We start from the raw sequence: 23,976 nt of genomic DNA, 5'->3' as shown, positions 1-23,976 counted from the left end.
ACAGAGTGCAGAAAGAGAGGTAGCGCATTGCAAATGAAACTCCAAAATGTGCCTATAAAGGACATTTGCTTTCTTGCTAAAAACTCCAAAATGCCTATAACACAACACTTCTCAACATTCAAAATCTTGTTTGGCGCTAAAATTTGTGTAATCTAAAGAAGCATTGCAAATACATAAAGTCCTAAAGTGTAAAGAGTAAAACATTTCCTCAGACAAACTGGATTGTCCGTTAACTGACAGCCCCTGTCAAAATCTGGGTGCAGTACCCTGGGCTACCTGTGGGTGACAGCTGTCGGATGAGCTCCTGATGAAACTTAAAAGTATTTAAACTAAAGGTCTGCCGGATTAGCAAACATAAAAGGATTGTTGATAAAAAGGAAAACAGATCTTAGTTGTGTTTTTGATCCCACAGATTTAAAGCTAAGAAAGTAATCTATTTATGTGATTTGATGCAACAAGTTTGGTTTCTGCTGGGTTTTTAATTAAGAATAAATTAGCCTGGCTGAGCTGCAACCCTTTGGAAGTGGAAAAAGAGGTTTCTTGCAAGGAGAGGGGAAATCCTCTCAGCAGAATCTCACTGGGAGATCATAATTGTGGGTTAGCCCAGACTTTTGTCTACAGAAAGAGAATGAACAGTGGCAGAGCTTCAGCCCAGGAAACGGAGGTGTGAAAGGGGTCGTAAACTGCTCCTGGAAGGAACTCCCAAGGGAGGGGGGCTGCTCCTGGACTGCAGGGAGAGACAAAGGGGCAGGACCATTTGCTGTTAAGCATAAACAATGAACAATTTTTAAAGACTCATAACTTGTGATTCAAAGTGGTGAAACATATAAAAAGGAAAGATCTGTTAGTCTAATTTTTGGCTGCACATTTTAAGAGGTGGTAGAACTGTGTAACATATTCTGGACAGGAATGGCAATATATGTGGTTTTATGTTAACTGTGTTAATGCTAAAATTGTAAAACTTTACACACATATCCCTATGGTACACGCACACATTTGAGGAAAGTTGCAGAAAGTTTGGAAATTGTGATCATGGTGAAAAGGACAACATTCTGTAAAGAGGTGAAACAAGATCCCACAACTGCGGGATTTTGAGGAACAGCTACTACATAAAATATGGAATCTTTGTGTGTGATTTGTGTAGAGGTGACCAATGTAGAAATATGTATTTAGGATGAAATCCGATTTTGAGACCATTGGCTAAAGGAAAGTTTCTAAGGACTGTAAAGCAAACCATAAAATGTGACATCATCCGGCCTTGATCCAATCACTCAGGTGCAAGGCGGAGATGAGGTTTTGATCCAATTACAGCTCACAGAGGCAAGCTTAGTTAAGCCGGCATATACACTCATTTTGTGATGTCATTTGAAAGGCTAAATAGAGACAGCTGGCAACACATAGGGACTCACTGATCCACTCACTTTCTTGATTCCGGCGAAGCACTCTGATCCAGCATTCTACATCCAGCCTTTAACATCCTTCCAGATCCAGATGCCAAGACTCTTGCAAAACAGTGGAGAACTATTGATTTCAGCAAGGCCTAAATCCTCAAACTTATTCTTGCAACCCAGTGAAGCGCTGTGGTGTGAGAAGGCCTTTTGAACTAGTATCCTGAAACTCTCTGGCTTGCTACCACAAGGCTTGCCTGAGGAACTCGCTATCCAGCTGATTGAAATACCCACAAACAAGAAGGGCAGATCCTGTGCAAATCCAGTGACCTGCCTAGCTGATCCAGTCCTGTGCCTGATGTGCTGTCCTTCCTTGAATGACCAGAACTGACGGTCCAATTTAATAACTTATTCTGTGAGTATTAATAGGAAGAACAGTGACCCATAATATATCTGCATTGTATGATCCCAATCTCAAACCCATCCCATCCTTAATTCAGAATCATAGTATTGCTAGAACTATCTTTGCGCTGACTCTTTTCTCATCTGTGTTATTAAACCCTAACCTTTTATTGATTTGATTAAGAAAAGTAAATCCCAGGAAGAAGTAGAGTATCCACAACAGGCGGGTTACGGTGATCACGTGATTTTAAGATCCATCTGTGGCATTCGCTTTTTCATAGTCATAATCTAGTGTAATCAAACCCATCTGTCATTTTCAAAGTGCATTTCTGTTTTCCATTCTCGCGCCTAGTTTGCAAAAACACCTCCTACTAAAACCTCTATAACTCCCTCAGTATTTATGATAGAAACGAAATTTTAACTCCTACTTGTACCTAGCATCCTTAGCTATCCATTGAACAGTGTGATTCACCAGTTATAGCGAATATTGGGCAAGGAAAAGTTTGCCACAAATTTAAATTCTGAAAGGTTTTACACGCGTGAATTAGCTCTAAATTATTTCCCCCTTGGACTTTAAGGTTTCAAATGTTTTCTTTTGACTAAATCATTGTTTGTGATTGTGTACAACTGTTCATAGTGGCTCCCATAGGACTTTATAATAATTTAAGTATTTTTGACCACATTTGGTGTTTTTGCTCAGTCAATCCCAAAGACAATTTCAAAGCCATACTGACAGCTGAAAGGTCAATTCCGTTTTCTCTTGTGTTTGAGGGGGGAAGGTGGGAGTGATATTCTGTTTGCTTTGTGCTATTCCTGAATACCTGCTTTCTCCTCACATCTATTTAATTGCCTATTGGTGGGTGGAGGGGTGTTGCAGACGGAACCCCTAACCATAGTGCCATCTGTTCCAAACCAATCCAAAAGTATTCTTTTCTGTGCTACATTTGTTTTTGTGCTCATTACTTGATTCCTAGTGTATTAAAGTTATTATTCAGTGTTCTTTCACCCCATTGGTGATTGTTGTTTACCTATTAAAATATATTGTGATTTAAATTCTAAATACATAAATACATATTTACCTTTGCAAACTAGCCTGATTCCTGGTTCAGTGTGACCGGGGGGGGTCTCAGGAGAAGGGTGTGATATGAGTGGTATATCGTTCAGAATATTGAATTTATAGATACAAATAAATAAGGGTTTCAAATGTGCACTACATGGTGGGCGTGACTTGGGTGTGTGCCGGATTGAAATCACTTACATAGTTTAGAGGATTCAAAGCTCCTAATGGGGAGAGAGGATTTGGCTATGAGCACCAAACTGCCATACGGGGGTCCAATGTGGTCTGTCCTGAAAATTGAATTGTTGGTTGGGATGGCAATGGAAAGTAGTCGGCCGAAGGCAATGTGAAGCCTAGATTCCATGATAGTAAGTAAGCCTAGGTCCCTCTCAGTGATGAGGGCATGGATGTCAATGGCGTGGGCACCAAGAGAACGGGCATTGATCAAGGTGCATTTGAGAGTGTTTTTTGTGTAGTGTGACTGGATAATAGGCAGGGTGGCAGGGGGCAGAGAGGGAATGGGATTGGGGTTGGTGCGGGAAGAGAGTCTGGAGTTTCCGGCAGGTCCTAAAGGATATGTTGGTTCAGGAGAGGGAGTGGGGGACAACAGGGTTCTGGTGCATAGTCTTAGGAGTTGTACAGCCACCATAAATGGCTGGGAGTCAGTTGTTTGGCCATTTGTATGTTTCTGAGTGTACAGAGGACATGGGCTTTGTGAAGATTAAAACTGATGCTGTAATTGGGAAGATTCTGGAGGTGGAGAAGAGGGGGGCTGGGTATGGCTGGCAGGGAGTTGGCTGGGCTAGCATTATTAGTGCGTGGGGTCAGCAGTTTCTCATGTTGGATTCAGAATCAGGTGTGGGCCTGTGGACATGAGGTAATACGTCGCCCCAGGGAGTAAGGATAGCAGGAAAGGGGTGGGAATGGAAAAGCACTTGAGCTTGGTCATGTCTGCAGAGCGCAGGGTCCTAGTCATAGGTAGCATATGGCTGTCAAAGAGCACTGGGTTGTACGAGCCATGACTGGTAGGGGAGGTGGTATGGGTGGGAAGGGCAGGATGGAGGAATGGGGTGGGAGGTGGGGTGCGAGAGAGGGAATGTCTAGAGAGCGGCCCGCTTTGGGTTTGCAAGAGCAGTCATGAACAGGAAGGTTATGCGTAGACGGGCTAGCAAAGTAGAAGGGGAATAGGGGAGGGGAGATAGCAAGGTGCTTGCAGCGGGCAGGCGGAGGAAACATGATGGAGAAGGAAGGTGAATAGGAAGGTCGGTAGCAGGTGAGGGCAATGCATATTCTGTGGTGGAAATCTGAGCGTTACAGAATCCAAAGTTGTGCTGGGCACAGTGCGACATTGGTTGATGCGTGTTGCAGGAAAAATTGATGCATGATGGGGCAGTAATGCAGGCGGCAGCAACGTAAGAGGCAGGAGGTATTGATGCAGTGTTAGCAGTGCAGCTCCTACTTTGGATGACCGGTATTACGGGGCAAGACAACATGAGCGGGCAGACTGCGAAGTGCGAGCCCAAGGGGAGAGGAGGCAGTTGGCACAGGCGGGGCTACAGATTAGGTGTTGTGCGGCACCAGGTGCTGTCTATGGCCGGACTGGGCCAGACAGGCAAGAAACTGGCATTGTAGTGGGTCCTTTGAGGGGGGCAGCTTTGCCTGCCAGCTCCCTTGGGCACCAATTAAATCAGCATCAGGTAGCCTAAAGTGTTGAAAGCTTGAAGCAGCGCACCACAGAGTACTTGTAGTGGTAGGAGTTGTATCCTGGCAGCAAGTACAGCAGGAAAGTGACTATTAGTGGTTAGTCCTGGCAGGTTAGAGGTGCAGGAAGAAGGCAATTGAAGTACTGCAAATTGGTAGAAGGTTGTGGTGGCAATAAAGTTCACTAAACTATTGTATGTGGGGACACAATTTGGACAAAACCTTATTGTTCTTCAATTAGAGGTGTGGAAGTAGTTGTGTTTTTGAAAGAAGAGAAACTATACTGAAAAACTATCCTGATAAAACTTATTATATATGAAGAAGATATGTGGAAATAATTGTGTTTTGCAAAATGATATTGAAAACTGACTGGAAGTGCGAAGACAAGGTCTTTTGGCTTATAAAGCAAGTGCAATTTTGGAACGCATTTTGAAGAGTGATGTATGTTTTTGAACAATTAGACAGTTTGCGTGCCAAGTGAAAGACTTGTGGAGTGAAAAGAACTTTGTTTTGTATTTGGAACAGAACTTGGCTATTCAAAGGAACTTTCTTGATTTGAACTTTGGTTTGGAAAATCCTGAATTAACCCTGGGGAAGTGGATGCAACCCTGGTTACAAGGGTACATGTTTACAGAGTTTATGTTTGAATATTACTGTTATGTTATTGAGTTCAATCAGCCATAGGATACCTGTATGATTTGTTGATTGTTTAAGTGTGAGGGACAGATTCCTTTTTAGAGTGTTTTACTTTATTCTTAGTTGGACAGGCAAGGAAATCCTTGTTAGGTTAGGGAAAGTGAGTCATTTATTCCACCCCTATTATTTAATAAAATGGTGTGAGGCGTCTGAGGGCACCCTCACTTCTCTACCCAATATATCCTCCTGCCGAGGGGCCAGTGAACAGGCTGTCGCTATTGAATCCTGACCCTCTGGGAGGATAGGCGAGGGGGGATCCCCTGGGAGGAGGAGACTTGGGGAGTGGGGATGATGCGCCCTTGGGTGAGTCACAGTATCCCCCGTTTCCCTTTTCTCATGAAACTAATATCCTGCAGGCCTTTATAGGTTATTACCAATCCCTTCCCTATTTCTTACCTAAAGTATCTCTCAGTAAATACCAGTCAGGTACTGGGACGAGGAAGAGACATGCCAGAGATATATCACTGCTCCTTATTAATTCTCACACACACGAACACCGCTTTGGTTCTGTGATGAGGAAGATGCAACAAAGGCTGACAGACTGCAGAGATCACTCTGCGCAGTCTAGTTGCCGAAAGTCAAATCAAGCTGGTGGTATATTTAAAGGGCAATGCTGAAAGCAGAAGGGGAGGCACAAGGATAGAGCAGTTGTGTGGGAGCTAAAGCCAGAGAAGTCCAGAGAAGCCGGAGAGGGATGTAGTGCAAGCGCAGCAAGAAGCCAGGTGGAAAGCAGGCCGGCACGAGAAAGCTCTGCAGAGGAAAGCTGGAGCTTCCCTCTGAACCAAGTAGCAGCTGGAGAGGGTGGGTGAGAGCCGGAGAAGCACCACTGAACGAGCTGCAGCAGAGAAGGATTTGACGGGGTCGCAGAGGCAGAGAGGTCCATCGGACAGACCGACGGGCAAGAGAGAAGCTGTTCACAAAGCCGTGCGAGTACCGACAGGACAGTGAACGGTTCCCGGAGACACAACAAATGCTGCACTCTCACACCCGACATCAGACACGCCAAGCAACACCGGTAAGTCTGCCCAGAAGCACTGGGAGTCCCGGTCAAAATGAGATGGGTTACAATGGGCTAATTACTGTATATGACAAGCGGATAAAAGAAAGAAACTTTATGTGTACAACGAAGGAATGAACTGTAACAAAGCCAGTACATTGATTATGAGTGGACATGAAAAGCAATGCTAATCAAGACAGCCAAATAAGCAAGCATAAGTGAATGTTTGAGATGAATATTTTTCAAGAGGCAAACAAGCATTGTCAAGAGTCAAGGGAGCATTGCCAAGATTTAAGCGGATATTATTGTGCATAACTAAGCCTTACCAATAGTCAAGCAGATATAATTGTGTAGTACTGAAAGAAAAGAAAAGTAATGCTAATAAACAAAGATAAATGATTAAGCTTAAGTGAATGATTGTGTCAAGCATTGCCAGGAGTTAATCAAACACTGCTAAGAGTCAAACTAGCATTGCCAAGAATCAAGTGAGCATTGTCAAGAGTCAAACAGACCTTATTATGTATGAATGGTTGAAAGCAGAGAACCTGTGTGCAAGGGAAACCTGGCAAAAGGATGTTAGGGGTGTTTGAGCAGGAGGCATAAAATAGTGAATATGTTTCCCAGAAGGAGAGTGCACTGGGAAGCCTGTTCTGGTTATTGCAAGTGGGAGCTTTTAAGCAAGTACATGGTGATAAAAGAAGCAACAATAAAGCTTCAAGGGCACTTGGAAGGAGAACAAGTCAAGCCTTATTGAGAAGCTGAGATGGTTGCAAAATACTTATGAAGCCGATACTAAGGTATGTCGGTTGCGTGACCTGTGATGGGTGGACCATGTGGTCCAACAACTGCTCCTAGACCGAATACACTCACCTACAGAAAAGCCACTCAGTAATTGAGTAAAGGGAAACTTGAGTGAATTGAAGATGTGAACTGAAGTTTCTAAGCTGGTGAAAAGTAACCAGATGTGAAGAGCTGGGAAGTGTCCCAAGAAAATGTATTATTTTGTAACAATGAATATCCTAAGGAATTGTGTTGTTTTGGTAGGTATTACCCAAATTGATCGCAAAAATTTGAATGAATGGTAGATTTGACCGAATTCGGTCACTACCATTAGTTCGAATTTGTGCGTTCAATTTGAATCTGAAAAGACTGAACATGAAGAGCAGGTGTTATTATATGATATGTCATTTATAACGCACCTATACACAAGTATTTCAGGCAAGGGAGTGTCCCCCACTCTCCATGTTCAGTATTTTCGGCCTGGGGAACATCAAAAGAAAAAAGGGGGGACCCTGCGTAGTCAGATCCGACCCATGCTAGAGGGACAGAACTGATGCTGCAGGGGTATAGGAAAAGCAGCAGCCAGCGAAAAGGTATGTTGGGGGTATGAGAGGAGGTTTGGTGGACTGCTAAATTTGAGTTTATTTATAAATGTATTTATTTTTGCATTTGTTACAGCGCACAAAACCCTTTGGGTATCTAGGCGCTAGTTACATTAAGGTAAAGAGAGAAGAGTGGAGGGGGTGGGGACATGGAGTAGTGGGTTGGAAGAGTCTTAGGATGAGCAAAGTTAGTTGAACAGCCAAGTCTTTAAGTTTCTGCGGCAGGTCCAGTAGGCCTGTTCTTTTCTGAGTGCTGGTGGTAGATTATTCTAGAGTTTGGCAGCCACGGCCGGGAAGCTCTTGCCCCCTACTGAGAGGTGATTGAAGTTGGCGAGGTCTTCAGAAAGTGAGAGTTTGATGATCTAAGAGGTCGGGCAGGGGCGTATTTCTCCATGCAGCATCAGAGGTAGGTTGGGGCTGTGTTGGAGAGACATCGGTGAACCAGGGACAATGTTTTGAACTTAATCCTTTCCCAGATGGGCAATCCGTTTGCATCTCTCCTTTCTTTGGAGATATAGTCAGATTTGGAGAGGCCAATGGTCGCTCGGAGAGCATTGTTCTGAAATGTGTGCAGTTTATTCAGGTTGCATTCAGAAGTGCTGGTAAATAGGGCGTTACAGTAGTCTAGATTGGCTCCTGTGATAGCTGTTAGGTGGTTAGGAGTGGAGCGGAGTGGAGAGGAAGGGCCTGCTGGCATGAAGCAGTTTGCCTGTGTAAGCAGCCAGTGAGGTGATCAAGTTCACTGAGTGTGAGAGGCTGAGGTTGGCATCCAGATAGACGCCAAGAGTTTGGCAGCAGCAGAAGTGGTGAAACGGTTACCATCGATGATAAACTCCTTGTATGCTGGGTCAATGTTGCGAAGTGTGCAGTTGGAGCCGACACTGAGGATTTCGGTTTTGTAATTGTTGAGGCAGAGTAGGTGAGAAGCCATTCAATTTTGTATGACCTCATATTCAGAGTTAATGATGACTGAGTCCTTGGCGAATGACCTGGAGAGGGGGATAAGGAACTGTGGGTCGTCAGCGTAGTTCGTGTAAGATAGGCCTAGTAGGTCCAGGTGGTCGAAGAGTTTTTTTAAAATAAATGTTGTAGAGGGTGGGGGCGAGGCAGAAACCTTGGGGCACTCCACAGGTGACAGGAGTAGGTTCAGCGGAAAAGTCATTGATGAAGACTTGTGAGGATCTGACAGCTAGGAAGGACCTAATCCAATTGGTGGCTGATGGAGAGAAGTTCGCTGTTGAGTCAAGTTGAGAGCAGAGGATTTGGTGGTCTACCAAATAGAATTCTGCAGAGAGGTCTGGCATCATCAGGAGGGCAGGTTTGCCAGTGTCTTTGATGGCATCGATTTGGATTTTCAGATCAAGTAGGGCAGTCTCCGTGTTTGGGACGGAATCCTGATTGGTGTGTGCCTACGATGTTGTTTTGTTGACCCAAGTACAAATTGAATTGCAGCGAAATCAACAACGGTCAATTCTGATGCGATTCTTTATACTTCGGTCAAACAACACAGATCTGTTTTGGAATATTAACAGAACTGAAAGCTGGGGGAAGGGAACCCCTCTGTTGTAACTGTTTGAACCTTGGGGAAGGGAAACAATCTTCCCATCCAAGAGCTGGACGAAGCTCCGAACTTTTATTTGAACACTTCTTATTTGATGCTGACATCCCTACACATTGTATACAATTAGATGTGAAGGCAAGTGTAGGTTTTGGACACAGACATATATTTGCTTTGGACTTCCTGACATAGACTATCATTGGTTTTATTCAGATATGGAAATCCCACCTTAGCATAATTTAGGCCTTTTCCAATATCTTTCTTTTAGTTAATAAAAGCTTATACCCAAAATCTTATTTAGTTGTCTGTGTCTACTTCATGATGCCTTCACAATGGCTACGTGCGGAAAAATGATCTACTTGTCTGTCTAACATTTCTGACCCCTCACAGGAGGATACAATACAAAAACATATTTTCCAACAGATACAAAATATGTCAATTTTATGCATATAAGTTGTTGACATCACAAAAGAAACTACTTTTCCAAGTTTGTATTTTCTACGAAGTTGTGTCTATTATGTATCTGATAAGGCAAGAAATGTAATATATATATTTGTAACAATGATGTAATGTGATTTGTCTGATATTGTCATGCTTTGCATTCTGATTAATTAAAAGATAGAAAATGCAAATAAAAATCAGTTATTTATGTGAATTCTTATTGTATCTAGGAAATACTATGTGGCATTTAACCCCTTAACTGCCATGCCCCCCCCCCCGTGCCAAGGCCTTTTTTGGTGATTTCGGTATGTCGCCATTCAATCCCTTGTAATGTTTTTGTTATATCTTTGCCAAATTTGGCCCCTTTTTTTCCCCACATGTAGGCGGTAGTAACGCCACCAAGGAAACCTATTTTGCTGCAGGGGAGTGAGAAAAAATAACCAAAAAGGGAGAACATTTTGGTTTTTTTCAGAAAATGCCAATAAAATGATGTACAAAGAAGCCTGTGGTTTTTTACTTGTAAGTGCTAGGAACAAATGGTTTGCTGTGTTGAATTCCCCATTTTCCAGGCTTTCAAGGACAGGTTAAGTGTAAACATAAAACATATTTAGATATGGTCACCACCGTTTTGTGAGAGGTAGGCGATTTTGGCCTTTTTTTCCAACAGGACATGCGTGGACGGAAATGAAGAGAAGGATAGGAAAGTTGAAAGGGAGGACAGAAAGGCATACATTTCTGAAAAGTAGACAAAATTCAAAGTTTAGGAACTGGTTGATTTGTGCAAGTCAGGCAACAACTATGTGGGGAAAAATTCCATAGTTGGGGGAAAAATCAGGAAAATGACAGAAAAAAAGGTATGTGGTGGACATGGTTGGCCCGGTAAGGCATTGGCTCCTGTGAATTTTGAGAAAACAATGCTCTGCTACATTTGCTTGACTCTTCCAGTTAGGAAATCACACATTCTTTGTAATGTTTCACAAAACAAGCAATACCGCAAGCCAAAAACGGAGCCATGGTACACAGGAGTGTTATGCCTACGGCCTAAACAGACGTACTTAGCATGTGCAAATCAGGAAAACAAATGTGGTGAGGAAGGGCAAGCATACATTTTTTGAAAGAGCACAGGCAGACCTTTTGAAGGGTAGGTGACTTGTGCAGGTTACGAAAGTGTGTAGTGCCTATGTCAGCGACTAAATGTAGGTCCGCAAGCTCTGCTCTCCTGCTAATCAGGCAACCTATTCTTCTTACAATACCCTCTATGATAACTGTGTTAAATCTGCTTAACGCCTTTATTTTTCAGATCTTCTCCATAGCCAAGCTACTCACCCTCTTTGTATCTTTCAAACATTGGCTCGCCTTCTCTCTCCTCCCACACCTGATCCTTCTATTACATCATCCCTATCTGCATCTAATCTTGCTAATTTCTTCTCTTCCGAAGTACACTCCCTACGTCAGGATATTCTATCATCACCTTCATGTAACTCTTCTCCTCTAATTTTTCCTTCACCCGCTCACACAGTGTCTAACTTTGCTTCTGTATCTGATTGCGACGTGGCCCTCCTCTTGGCCGAAGCTCCTCCCACCACTGCCCCCACTGATCCTGTTCCTTCTCTAATTATTTCAAAAGTCTACCCGGCCTTGGTACCTTTCCTCACCTCTTTTTTCAACATCTGTCTCATCACCTCGACCATCCGTTCTGCTTTCAAACATGCAATTATTATTCCTATCTTAAAGAAACCCACAGCCAACCCTCTTCTCGTTTCTAAATTTCGCCCTATTTCTCTCCTACCCTTTTTATCTGAGCTCCTTGAACGCCTTGTATATTCCCAAATCTCTATATTTGTCTCTGATCTATCCCTTCTCCCGCCCACTCAGTCCGGTGTTCGTCCCCGTCATTCTACCAAAGCTGTCCTGACATGCATACTTAACTCTCTGCTCACAGCTTGTTACTTCAAACACTAATCAGTTCTCATTCTTTTTGATCTATCTGCTGCTTTCGCCACAGTGGATCAGGCTTTGCTTCTGCACTCTCTCTCTTCTTTTGGATTTCGTAGGTCTGTTCTATCTTGGTTCTCATCTTATCTATCTAATCGCACATTTGCTGTTTCCTGGGCCGGCAACACATCTCCTTCCTTCTCTCTCATGGCGTTCCTCAAGGGTCAGTCCTTGGACTGTTTCTTTTTTCCTTATATACTTCATTTCTTGCCCCTATCATCTCATCCTTTGGAGTATCACACCACTTTTATGCTGATGACACTTAACTTGTTCTTTCCTTCTCATCTTTCTCTCCTGGCATTCATCACACTCTCACATCCTGTCTCTGTGCTATTAAAAACTGGATGACTTCCCATTTTCTCACTTTAAATGCTGGAAAGACCAAAGTCTTATTCTGTCTTTCCCTTCTTCTCTTTCCTTTCCCCCCACTAGTCTTTTTATTTCTGCTACTGCCCGTAATCTTGGTCTTTACTTTGACTCTAATCTTTCCTTTGCTCATCACATCTCACTTACATCACATGCTTGTTGATTTCACCTTTACAATATGCGTAAAGATTTGTTCACTTCTTACCTTCCATGCCACAAAACTTCTTGTTTCCTCGTTAGTTTTCTCCCGACTCATCTATAGTTCTGTTTTATTCTTTGGTCTTCCCTGTTAACATCTTGCTCCTCTTAAATCAGTCTATCATTCTTCTATCCGCTCATTTTTCTCCTTTCTTATCGTGACTCAATTTCTGCCTCTCTATCCTCACTTAGATGGCTGTCCTTCTACTCTCAGCTCAAATATAATTTTCTTTGCTTAGTTGTCAAATCTCACTATGGTCTTGCTCCTGACTATCTTGTATCCCTTCTCTCGTTCTATTCTCCTTATCGTACTCTTCCATCTGCCGGTCTTTTTAAACTCAATGTTCCCTGTGCATCCTGTGCTCAATCGCGCTTTTGCTTCTTCCAGCTCCTAGCTCCTCTTCACTGGAATCGCCTTCCTAGTTCTCTCCATTCTACTACTTCTTTCTCTCTGTTCAGCTCTTCATTAAAAACCTACTTGCTTCAGTTGCCTGTTTTAATGTACTGTTACTGACCCATGTAAAGCGCTTTGGTGAAAGGTGCTATATAAAGTAAAATAAAATAGAAAAAAATTAAATACAGGTCACATTTGGGAAATGAAAGGGTTGTGTGACAAAGGACAGCAGCAAATGGATCGAAACGTTATGAAAACCACGCAAACACAACAAATGTCATACCTTCCCACGTTCCCACCGGTGTCCCAACGTAAACAGTACCTCATATGTGTGGGTGTGCCTACCTGGGTGCAAAGGGTCAAGGCTAAACCACTGATAATCCCAAGTCTTTCGGCAGAGCAGATTTTGAGAAAATATGCTCTTGTGGACAACCTTGACATTTGGGCTTAGGGTGTCGAAGCCACCAAGGAAAACAGGGAACCCCATGCATTTTCCCAAAGAGGGCACCTGTAGCAATCCACAGAGGTGAGACTTGCGCGAACCGCCCCAGATGTTATTACCCACAAACCCCAGCAAAGTCCACAATTTGGCAGAAAAATAACAATTTTCAGTCATTTCACTCTGCCCACCCACCGAAACATGCCGCCAACACCACATATCCTACCTCCCCGTATTACCACAGGTGACCCGACAAAAACAGTACCTCACATGTAGGTGTGCACCTACCTGGGCGCAAAGGGAAAAGGCTAAACCACTGGTAACCCTAAGTCATTCCCCGAGGGAAATTCTGTAGCGCAGCTGAACCAGAGTTCTAGGATTTGTCGGGGGTAATGTCCCTGGCTTTGGGCAGCCATCTCCCATGTGGGTGTTCCGTCCCCAATCACAGCAGTAGTTCCAGGGAACCCTGGCAGGGTCCCCATCTTTCGCGGAGGGAGAACCTGCACCGCAGGCCCCCCAGATCTCCAGGATAGTCAGAGGGTTATGTCCCCAGACTTGGGTGGCTGTCCCCCATGTGGGTTAACCATGCACAAGTCCAGTGGCAGTTGCAGGGTGCCCCAGCAGAGTCCCTGTCCTTTCCCAGAGGGAAAAGCTGTAACACAGGCCAGCCAGAACTCCAGGATGGTCGGAGGAGATGCCTCTGGCCTTGGGTGCCTTGTCTCCCATGTGGGTCGACCATCCCCAAATCCAGCGGTAGTTCCAGGGAGCCGGGGCAGGATCCCCATTCTTCCCCAGAGGTGACATCTGTAACGCAGCACAGCCAGAGGTGCAGCCTGGGCTTGCGGATGGTCAACCCACATGGGAGACAGCTGCTCCCAGGGAAACACCAATGCTATGCTGGCATGGGGGGAAATTTTTGGCCTGATCCAGCAATTGTGTCCAAGCCCACCAAAATACCTCCATAGACAGCCCACTCCTACCCACACCACAAACAATCCAGCCCCAGTCCCACCCACCCCACTGACAATGGGCCCTAACCATAGAAAAATAAAAAACAGTTCTCACATAACGTTGCAGCTGCTCACGTAGAAAAAGTTGTAAACGAAACAAAAAACATTTGTTACCTATGGTCACTGCAGCAAAAACAAATCACAACTACTACTCTCCGATCACGGAACCCCTTTCAATCCATCCCTGATGGTCTACTGACCCTCCCCCCCAGTAAACACACATTTGCCCTTCCCTGTTCCCACATATTTCAGTGCAATGTTCAAGGTGCGTTTCAATTTGCATCTTCCCATTTCTGCAAAATCTTTTTCGCTTTCCCAGAGCACCCTCTGGCTGCATAGATGCAGTACTCCATTAACATACAGATTTCTACATCTGCTACCCATTGTGCGAAGAGCGGAGTGACACCGGATCCGCACAGTTTTGTTATATTCTGTTTGATTAATCCTGTGGCTGTGGAGAGGAATAGTTTCTCACTGCGTGTCACCTCTCCCTCCTCCACAATACCCAACAGTATCATTTTTGGATCTCTAGCAATGCTATGCCCCAGAACGTCGGTGAGCCTATTACAGCGGTTTTGCCAGTGTTCCTGAATTCCGAGGGAATTTCCACAAGATATGAAAGAACGTGCCTTCTTCCTGTAGACATTGCAAACAATTGGGGTCGATGGCGCGATTCCATTGATACAGTGTGACTCATGTGTAGTATACTCTATGTAACATTTTTAGCTGTATCAGTCGGATTCTGGCAGAGATCCCGGTCTCCCGCGGATACATCAGTGCCATCAGCCAGTCTTCAGGTTTTATCGGTCCAGCATCCCTCTCCCATTTGAGCTTTAGGTTACATAATTCAGGTGTAGCAAAGGAGGATGTAACATTGTACATGGTGGAGGTGATCTTGCTGGGTATACGCTCTATCACTATATTCCTCTCCAGTGGTGTACACTCTGACATATCTGATAATGTAGGGAGATGTGTGTGCAATGCATGTGCTAGTTGGAGGTAGTGATAGTGTTCTGTGGCAGGGAGGCCAAAACGCATATACAAATCCTCAAAGAAGGTGAATTTGCCTTCCACTACTACAGCTCCTATTTTTTTTATCCCTACTGCTATCCAGCTCGGCCATAATGGCAGTTTGCCTAGTTCAGACAGATTGCTGTTTCTCCATAGTGTTTGCACCGGGGGAATCTTTTTATCCCAGTCAATGTGCTTGTGGGTGTCTCTCCATATCAGAGTAATGTGGGCTGTCATTGTACGGGTGGGGGGTTTCGGTAGATTCTGGTGAAGGCACATGAGTGAGGATTTGCCTCGCATCGTGGCGATCTCCGCTCGAATGTGAGGTAACTCTTTGTCTCCGTGTATGATGTCATTGACCACCGCCATTTGGCTAGCCCAATTGTAGGATTGCATGTGTGTAGCCCAATTCCACCCTCCCTGCTTGATCGTTGTAACCGTTTGTAATGCAATACGTGAGTGCCCTCCACTCGATAGCAGTTTTCTGGGACTACTATCAATCTTATGGAATTCTCGATCTGCTATTCGGAATGGGGCATTTTGGAGGATGTATAAAAAACGTGGAAGGGCAAGCATTTTAAAGAGCGCAGCTCTACCTAGTAATGTCAGTGGGAGTAGCACCCAGTGTTGGACGTCCGCAATAAACTTCACTGTGATCGGGTGTAGGTTTCTAGTTGTGTACTCCGAAAGATCTGCCGTGATATGTATCCCTAGGTAGCGAAAATGTTCTAGTTCAAAGCGGTATGGGCAGTGTGGAGGGATTACATGTGTCTCCCCTTTGACTGGGAAAAGGATGGACTTGCTCCAGTTCACTCTTAGCCTGAAGGACTGATACAGTTCAAGTATCTTTGTAACTTCGGGGCAGGAGCAAACCAGGTCTCCTAAGTATATCAGGAGGACATCTGCATATAGGGAGATTTTATCCTCTTCACCTTCAGGCCAGCGGAAGCCCATCCACTAATTTGTTTGGTGTAGAAGTATCGCTAGGGGTTTGATAATTAGTGCAAAGAGTAATGAGGTGAGGGGGCACTCTTGTCACGTTCCCTTCCCCAGCTGAAAGACTTGTTTGGGCCACCCATTTACCTGGACCTCCGTCACTGGAGATTCGTACAGGAGTTGGACCCATCCCATAAAAGATTCCCCAAACCCCATTCGCATCATGATTTCCCAAAGGGCTTCCCAGAAGACAGAGTCAAAGGCATTCTCGAAATCAATAGCCAGCAATGCCAGAGGGTCTTGAAGGGTAGCAGCCTTTTCCAGTATAAGATAAAGTCTGCGAATATTCATGCGCGTGGACCTTTGTGGCATAAATCTGCACTAGTCCGGATGGACCATCGAGGATGTTACTCTCTGTAATCTGTTTGCAAGGACTTTAGCCAAGATTTCCGTTTAGCTGTTAATTAGGGAGATCGGTCTGTATGAGCTACACAGCTCCAGGGGCTTATCTGGTTTTGGGATGACAATTATATTGGCTTTGCGTAGATAAGGGGATAGGGTCCCTTCCTCCTTACAGTGCAGGAACATGTTGCGCATGTGTGGGGCCATCTCATTCCCCCCCCCAGTTTGTTCCATATGTCTATTGAGAACCCGTTGGGTCCTGGTGTTTTCCCTGACTGCAGTTGCGACATTGCCAACACTACTTCATCCTCCGTAATGTTGTTATCCAAAAGTGCTTCTTGTGTAGGATCCAGGCAGGGGGGTGTAATGCCTTTGAGTACGGTTGTGTTGATAGGTTCACTTGGGGCTATGTATAGGTCAGCATAATAATCAGCAAAACCCTCTGCTATGTCGCAGTCAGATTGTAATAGTTCCAACTGTGTTGTTCTAATTGCCCCGACGTGCTGGTGGCCAGCATCCCTTCACTCCAGCCAGGCTAGGATCTTGCCAGCTTTGTCCCCAGATTCATACAATCTTGTGCGCATCTCCAAGTGCACCTGTTTAGCATTGTCTAGGGTGACATTACGGAGACGTTCTTTAGCTACTAGGAGGAATCAGTGTGTGTCAGACGACCCAATGGTTATGTGCTCCGCTTCTTTTTGCAGAACTTCTCGCTCTGCCTCTGTCACCGTTGGGTGGTGGGTTTTCCTGTGAGCCGAGGGCCAGGAGAGAATCTCTCCTCTGAGTACCAGCTTGTATGCTTCCCAAAGTGTCGCCGGGTTGTCTACTGTTCTGGTATTCAGTTCAAAGTAAGCTGTTGTCGTCCGTTGAATATGTTCAATAAGTTCTGGGAAGCCGAGGTAGTAGCTACTTAGGCACCATGGGGGGGGGGAGCGGCTTATTCGTTGACAGAACCATCTCTAGGGGTGAATGGTCGGATATACCGCGTGGAAGCAAAGAGGCACTGACTACTCTATGTACATCTATTGCTGGGAGGAAGAAGTAGTTCAGCCTCGAGAGGGAGGCATGGACACCAGAATAATAGGAGTATCCAAGTTCCATTGGGTGTAGGTCACGCCATATATCTTTTAGTCCGAGCGCAGAGGTAAAGGTGGCAAGCTTGGTGCCTGCCCTAGGGTTTCAGCCCCGCAGGTGTGTGCGGTCCACTGTTACATCCATCAAGTCATTGAAGTCTCCCCCCATTACCCAAATGTCAGCTGTGTGGGCTGTGATTATGGCGGTGATGTCACGGATCATCTCAGTGAACAGTGACAGTGGAGAATACACCGCTAGAATGGAAAGGGTTTCATTGCATAGCATGCCCTGTAGCAAAACATATCTACCACCAGTGTCCTTTATCACTTTAGACAGCTTAAGGGGAAGCCTCTTGTGCAACAATATCAGAACCCCTATGGAGCACTTGGAGAAGCCGGCATGTAGTGCTGTGTAGTAATTGGTGCGCCGAAATAGGTTGCATTTTGTGCCTGCTATAAAGACCTGGAATGGGGGTGTCTGTACTCCTGCTCTCTATATGGTAGAGGAGAGGCACAGAGGACCCCAGCCAAGATTCTCTATTGTTGGTAGCAATGGACGGGCAATCAAGGCCTAGCTTCTCAGAAGGTGGTGCGGGCTGGTTCTTAAGTACAGTGTTGTCCCCAAGCACCCACAAAGGAATGTCCACACACGGTATTAGTTAAAACACAGCTCTTTATATAAATTAGGTGCAATGTTATATACACTATCACGGTAATACACTTTGTGCTACGACAATTCTAAAATGGTAAATATATACAGTTCTAGGTGGTACCACGATTACTCTGATTCCATTAAAATGCATCAACTGTACTCAATTCAAATAGCATACGAATCAACACAGCAAAACAATATCAACCATAGACTTAGGAGGAAGACAAGTTGGTTAGACAATTGGCAGACTACTGACCCCGTTTGCCTAGGTACAGTTCTGTATGAGGATCCCCCCACCTGGGCAACCTGTAAATGAAGATGCACTACAAGCCCAGTCCATATATTGTCTTATTAAAGTCTTATCTTCTTCTATAGTTCTGCAACCCAAATGTACCTTGTGTTGTAGAGTTCTTCGTCGGGGAATCCACAGGCCCTTCTTGGGTGTGCTCCCTTTCAGGTAGGAGCCACGGGTCTTCGAATTTCCTAGATGAGGAAAAGGTGAACTTGAGGCAGCAGCTTCGGTCCTTGCAGTGCTCGTTGACGATTGGTCGAAAACGTCCTGCAGCAGGGGAGGTGTGCCACACACCGCGACGACGATGATGCGTTGCCTCAAAGAGTCAGTGAAGAACATTGGCCCAGCAAGGGCGTCGAGTGATCGGCGTCTGGCGTCGGCAAACGGGACGTGACAACGGCTGACTTCAGTAGCTTCGTCGGTGTCTCTGAGGTCTTCGGGTGGTGGGAAACACACCAGTGGATTCTCCTCGGTCGTCGACGGCCTTGACTTTCTCTGGCAGGATGAAAGAGGTTGACGATGATGAACAAGGGAGTCCTTGGTTCAAATGTTCTTAGGCAAAGGGAGCATGGCGGCTCTGTTCGGCGACGGCAGTCATCGACGGTGGACGGATGTCCGGTGCTTCCCTTGGTTTTCCTTGGTGGTCCGCTTCTCCAGTCGCAGCCTTTCATAGGTCTGTTTACCAGGGAGCTTTAGCAAAGATCAGCTGGTCCACGATGGTCCCTCGTAGCTCGGGGAGAGGTCTCCTAAACATTTCCTCTCTTGGATCAGTTCCTTGAAGGCACAGCAGCTTTCAGATTAGTGAAGGACAGCAGCAGCAGTTCTTCTTCCAGTGGGCTTCAAAGTTAAGCGTCAGTTTCACCTTCAGCTTATGAACGATTTCTAGCAGTGAGAAGCCCCCAGATATACTGTTGATCTCCCATTCATTCTGCTCGGTCACATTCAGGCAACCAATCACTCAGAAGGGCATTCAAGCAGTCAGTCAGCCAATCAGGCACACTGTGCATTCAGGCCATTCTTCTTCATCCAGACACTCCCAACACAGAATGTGGATTCGGACAAGTACCCAGCCATTCAGCACTACACACTGCCTTCATATGAGTTTCAGGCAGGGCTGTCTCAGTCATTGTATCAAACACCAGATACTAGACACCCATAACACAGAATGTGTATTCGCCACACACTCCATTCACCCAGGTCCCACCCCACGGGCGTACTCACAACATACAGTCATTGGGAAGACTCCAGTCAGTCGCGCCTAGACTTCCCCACAGCATCATATATGGAACTTCCAGGCAACAGCCAGTCAGGGGGAAGGGGTAGAGTCAGGGCTTCCCGGGACTTCGGGAAAAGTAAGGTAACAGGCAATAGAAAGCAAGAGGCCACAGGGGCCATCTTGTTTCCTATCAGGAATCCACTGATTCCAATGACAGGGCCTGGGCATCCCAAAATGGAGGACGCTCAGGGCACCTGTCAATTCAGCACAGAGCTGCCACCAGCCCGTACCCTGCTCTGTGGGCCACACCCAGGTGCCCAAAACCATACACTAAGAGTACAGGGTTGTACTCCTACCCATGGGTGCCGGGTATCCCAAGAGTCTGTTCACCACGACCAAAAAGAGGAAGAGCTGCACCGCCAGGAATCACACATGAATTCCTGCATGGAAAACAAGTCAGAACACTTGATAAAAAGCAATAAAGGACAAGGATTCAGAGGCCCTGTCCCTCTGATGCATTTGCAGCATCACACCTGCTAGATGTGTTTCCGTGAGGAGAACAATATCCAGAGAGTGCCTATTCAGAAATTGCATGACTAGGCGTTGTTTTATCCCAGTGCCCAAGTCGTTAACGTTCCATGTCAGTACTTTCAATGTTTTAACACTGTCTCCAACGATTGCTGTTTGGTTGTCCTTTGTGCGTCTGTGCATGAGGGAGTAATGGGAGAGAGGTGCCTGTATGTGAATCAGAGTGGTAGGCTTGAGGGTGCGATGTGTGTTTATGTTCTAACTGGTGGGTTGGACAACAATAATAAACTTTACAAACTTCCCCCATCCCTATACTCCATCCCAACCTGAAGCATCTATCGCACAAACTTACTGATAGGCGAAAACAGTTGGCTATCAGATAATCAAACAACAGACATACAAACAAGTTGCGTCACTGGCTTCAAGAAGCATAACTGAGTCCAGCAGTGCTGATGTGACGTATCTGGTGGGGGGTACGCCGGCCTGCATAGCTTAAGTTGCATGCGTAGCTGAGGCAGGCTTTACTCTGTTCACAGTGTGGGATTCTTGTGGCCCCTAGGTTTATCTGGTCAGTGAGTACAATATTTCATCCTGGAAGTCTACGCCTTAGTCATCTCTCATGATTGGAGGTGGGTCCGGTTCCTGTTCCTGTGGTGGACGATCTGGTGGGTTGCGCTCGGGTCGAGCCCAGAGCTTTTTATTCTTGCTTGTTTTTTCCATTCTCCAGTGTCCTTCAATGTGTTGTTCCACCCATCTCCACGCGTCTTTTAAAACCGTGAAGGGCACTTTTGTGCCTTTGTGGTATAGTTTAAGTTGTGCTGGGAACAGGAGACCATATTTAACATTCAGGGTTTGCAATTGTTTCTTGAGCTGGTCGAAGGATTGTCTGGCTCGCTGTACTTCTCTCGTGTAATCTGGGAAGAAAGCAATTAGGGAGCCGTTGTACATTATCGTTCCCTTGGTTCGGGCCATCTGGAGTAGTGCATCGCGGTCCCTGTAATTCAACAATTTTGCAATCAATGTACGTGGTGGTGCGCCAGGTGTTGGTCGTCCAGTTGGCATGCAGTGGGCACGTTCGATCGAGAAGAAGTTGGAGAATGTTTTAGGCTCGTACATGTTCGCCAGCCATTGTTCCAGGAACAGTTCCATGTTTGATCCTTCCGATTTCTCCAGCAGGCCTAGGATGCAGACGTTTATTGCGTTGCGATCTTCCTTCCCCTTCATTCACCATTTCCTCCATCGTTTTCAGGCATGCCATAACTGTGGATATCTGTTGTTCCATGCCACAAATCCCATCTTCTGCTCCGGATATACGCTGTTCCGCTTCTCTCGTGTGGGATGTTAGCTTTGGCAGGTCATGTCGGAGGAGTGAGACATCTGCACTGATGCCGTCCATCTTTTTTTCCATGGAGGAGAGGGAGTTAACAATCGCATTCATGACGTCCCTAAGAGAGATGTCGTCTTCTGTTTCCGCCATGCCATCTGGCTGTACTCAGTCGGTAGGAGCATTCACTGCAGGTGTCGCGTATTATTCTATTTTGCTTTGAGTAGAGATCTTCTTTGATTTGTCCTTGAGCATGGTGTGCTGTGATTATGGACGTGGTGTCACCTGTTGTTGCGATGCTTGGAGCAAGATGCAGGTGATCACAGCGAGGATGGCATACTCCGCTTTATGGCACATGGCGGACTGGCTCGTCGTTCTCCGTTAGCCCACTATTGGTTGGTATTGTCTCAGAGTCGGGATAGTGTGAAGTTTGGGTCTTCTGTGCCGGGATGCCTGGTGGGCCAATAGTGAGAGGTCCTCTTAGATTGCAAGTCAGGGTTGTCACTTCGGTGGTGGGCACACTGCCTATCTAACTCCTCATTTTTTGCTTGCTTCTTGATGATGTTGGGGCGCTACATCGCTTGTATGGGCCTCGTTAATCCTGGCGGACTGAGTATTTGGGTGGGTGTCTTGGCGACCTTGTTCCTGGGTCACCTCGCCTGGGGTGACATGTCTCAGAGGGTTCTGGCACAAATTGGGTTGTACCAGTTGCTAGAGCAGGATTTGTGCAGCTGTCAACAGGGGGTCTGTCAATCCCTCCCTTGGACGTATTCTATTGTCAGCTTCTATAGTTTGTTCCAGCTGCTGTAGCTTCTTCCTCTCTGAGGGAGGCCGCTCTATATCGTTGCAGCACCAATGTTGTGTTGTTATACGGATGTCACGTGAAGCAGGCTCTTTATCCTCTGCTATGCTCTTGCTAGTTCGGATCGTTTCCACCCCCGCTGCCTCACCTCCCGTCAATGTGGTCGTGGTTCAGGACATGACAATCTCCCTGTGGGGACCAGTTCAGTCTTATTAGTCTGGTCTCAGCAGCAAGGACGTAGGATATCAAATGATGGTATAGTCGTAGTGCAGACCTTGCGGCGGGGGGGGGGGGGGAGTGCGTTGCTTATTGGTAACAGTACAGCCTTAATATCTCGCGGCGCAGACACAGGCTGTAGGGAGGGAATGGCTTTGGTGGTGTTTGCAACCGAATAAAGCATCACAGGAAATGTCCGCCCGGTGCACCGGCGGTCCAGAAGCATGGCCCTCGTCACTGGGTGTAGTGCCCTCCCGCACCTCTACAAATCTGTTTGGCGTTGTGTGTCTTATAGATGGTTCAGTTAGGCCGTGCACGCCATCAACTTCGAATCAAGATCTCGTTTTGCAGTAAGTGATAGCTGCACTGTTTGAAGCTGCAGTATGTGTTGATTTACCCTGTTGCCGTGTCTTGTGTGGCTACAGGGGGTCTCCCAGTGCTGTACGGGATCACAGGAGGCTTCTGTGTCAGGAGAGAAGCTGTATGTCCCGGTCGATGCTCGTGCCCTCTGGTGTTGTGGGTGTGTTGTATTTCATAAACGCACCTTGCACAGGTGCTCCCGGGGTCCCAGGTTCATCGGTCCCACTGAGCTCACTCGCTTCCGGAGAGATCTCTAGGCACAGCTGCCATCCATTTACGGGTGTCGCACTGGCCACGTTGGTGCTGCCTGCTTTGAACGCTATGAGTCTGCGGCGGCAATGGTCCCTGTGAGTCTGTCTTGCTCGCCAAGAGTGCAAAGAAAGTTATTTAACACCAGTACATTTGCAGAGCAAATACCTTGAATGCAGGTAGACGAAGCAATGACTTACACCCACACGCGCAGTTAGAGGATAAGGAGCACTTATATGGCTATTTATTCATAGTTAAACATACATAAGCAATAAGTGATAACACAGAAATAAATCACAGGAAAGATAGTAAGTTAGCAAGAATACATCACCATGGGCGTAACTGAATTCCTCATCTCACCAGAAGCGGCAGAAAGACCCCGGTAACAGCCAGGCCGCAAGCACAACCCCCCACAGGGATTTAGGAACAAGGCGTCCCCCTTCCGACTGAGGTCTTTGTGCTTTTCCCGTCTGACCTTTCCAGAGCTCTGCATAAATGCCCTCCTCAAAAGGGTGGCAATTTCTCGAACCTTCTGGCATTAGCGCTTGCGCGTTGATGAGTGACCGTTGGTTGCCGGCCGGGTCAACCGACAGTAACCCCAAGGAGCAAAGCGCTTCTCTCTCCTAAAGCACCACGGAAAACAATTCCATAACTCATCTTGAAACCTTGACATGGGCATAGCAAATGATAACAAACCTTATCGGGTACCAGCCGGCACCTGTGGATCCTAGCTTTCCCAGCGCCGTGTCCTTGGCTGAGGCATGCATACCAGTCTCAGCAACGAATAACATTGAAAACAGGTTTTTCAGCAAGTGCAGCTTCCAGTGAGGCATGGAATAAATATACATTATGGCTCTGAGTAACCCCAGAATGCACTGCGCACCAGCGCCA

Source organism: Ambystoma mexicanum, chromosome 7p (genome assembly GCF_040938575.1).
Source record: "Ambystoma mexicanum isolate Mex_15411 chromosome 7p, UKY_AmexF1_1, whole genome shotgun sequence".
Taxonomy (NCBI): Eukaryota; Metazoa; Chordata; class Amphibia; order Caudata; family Ambystomatidae; genus Ambystoma; species Ambystoma mexicanum.
Note: the sequence above shows the minus strand (reverse complement) of the source record.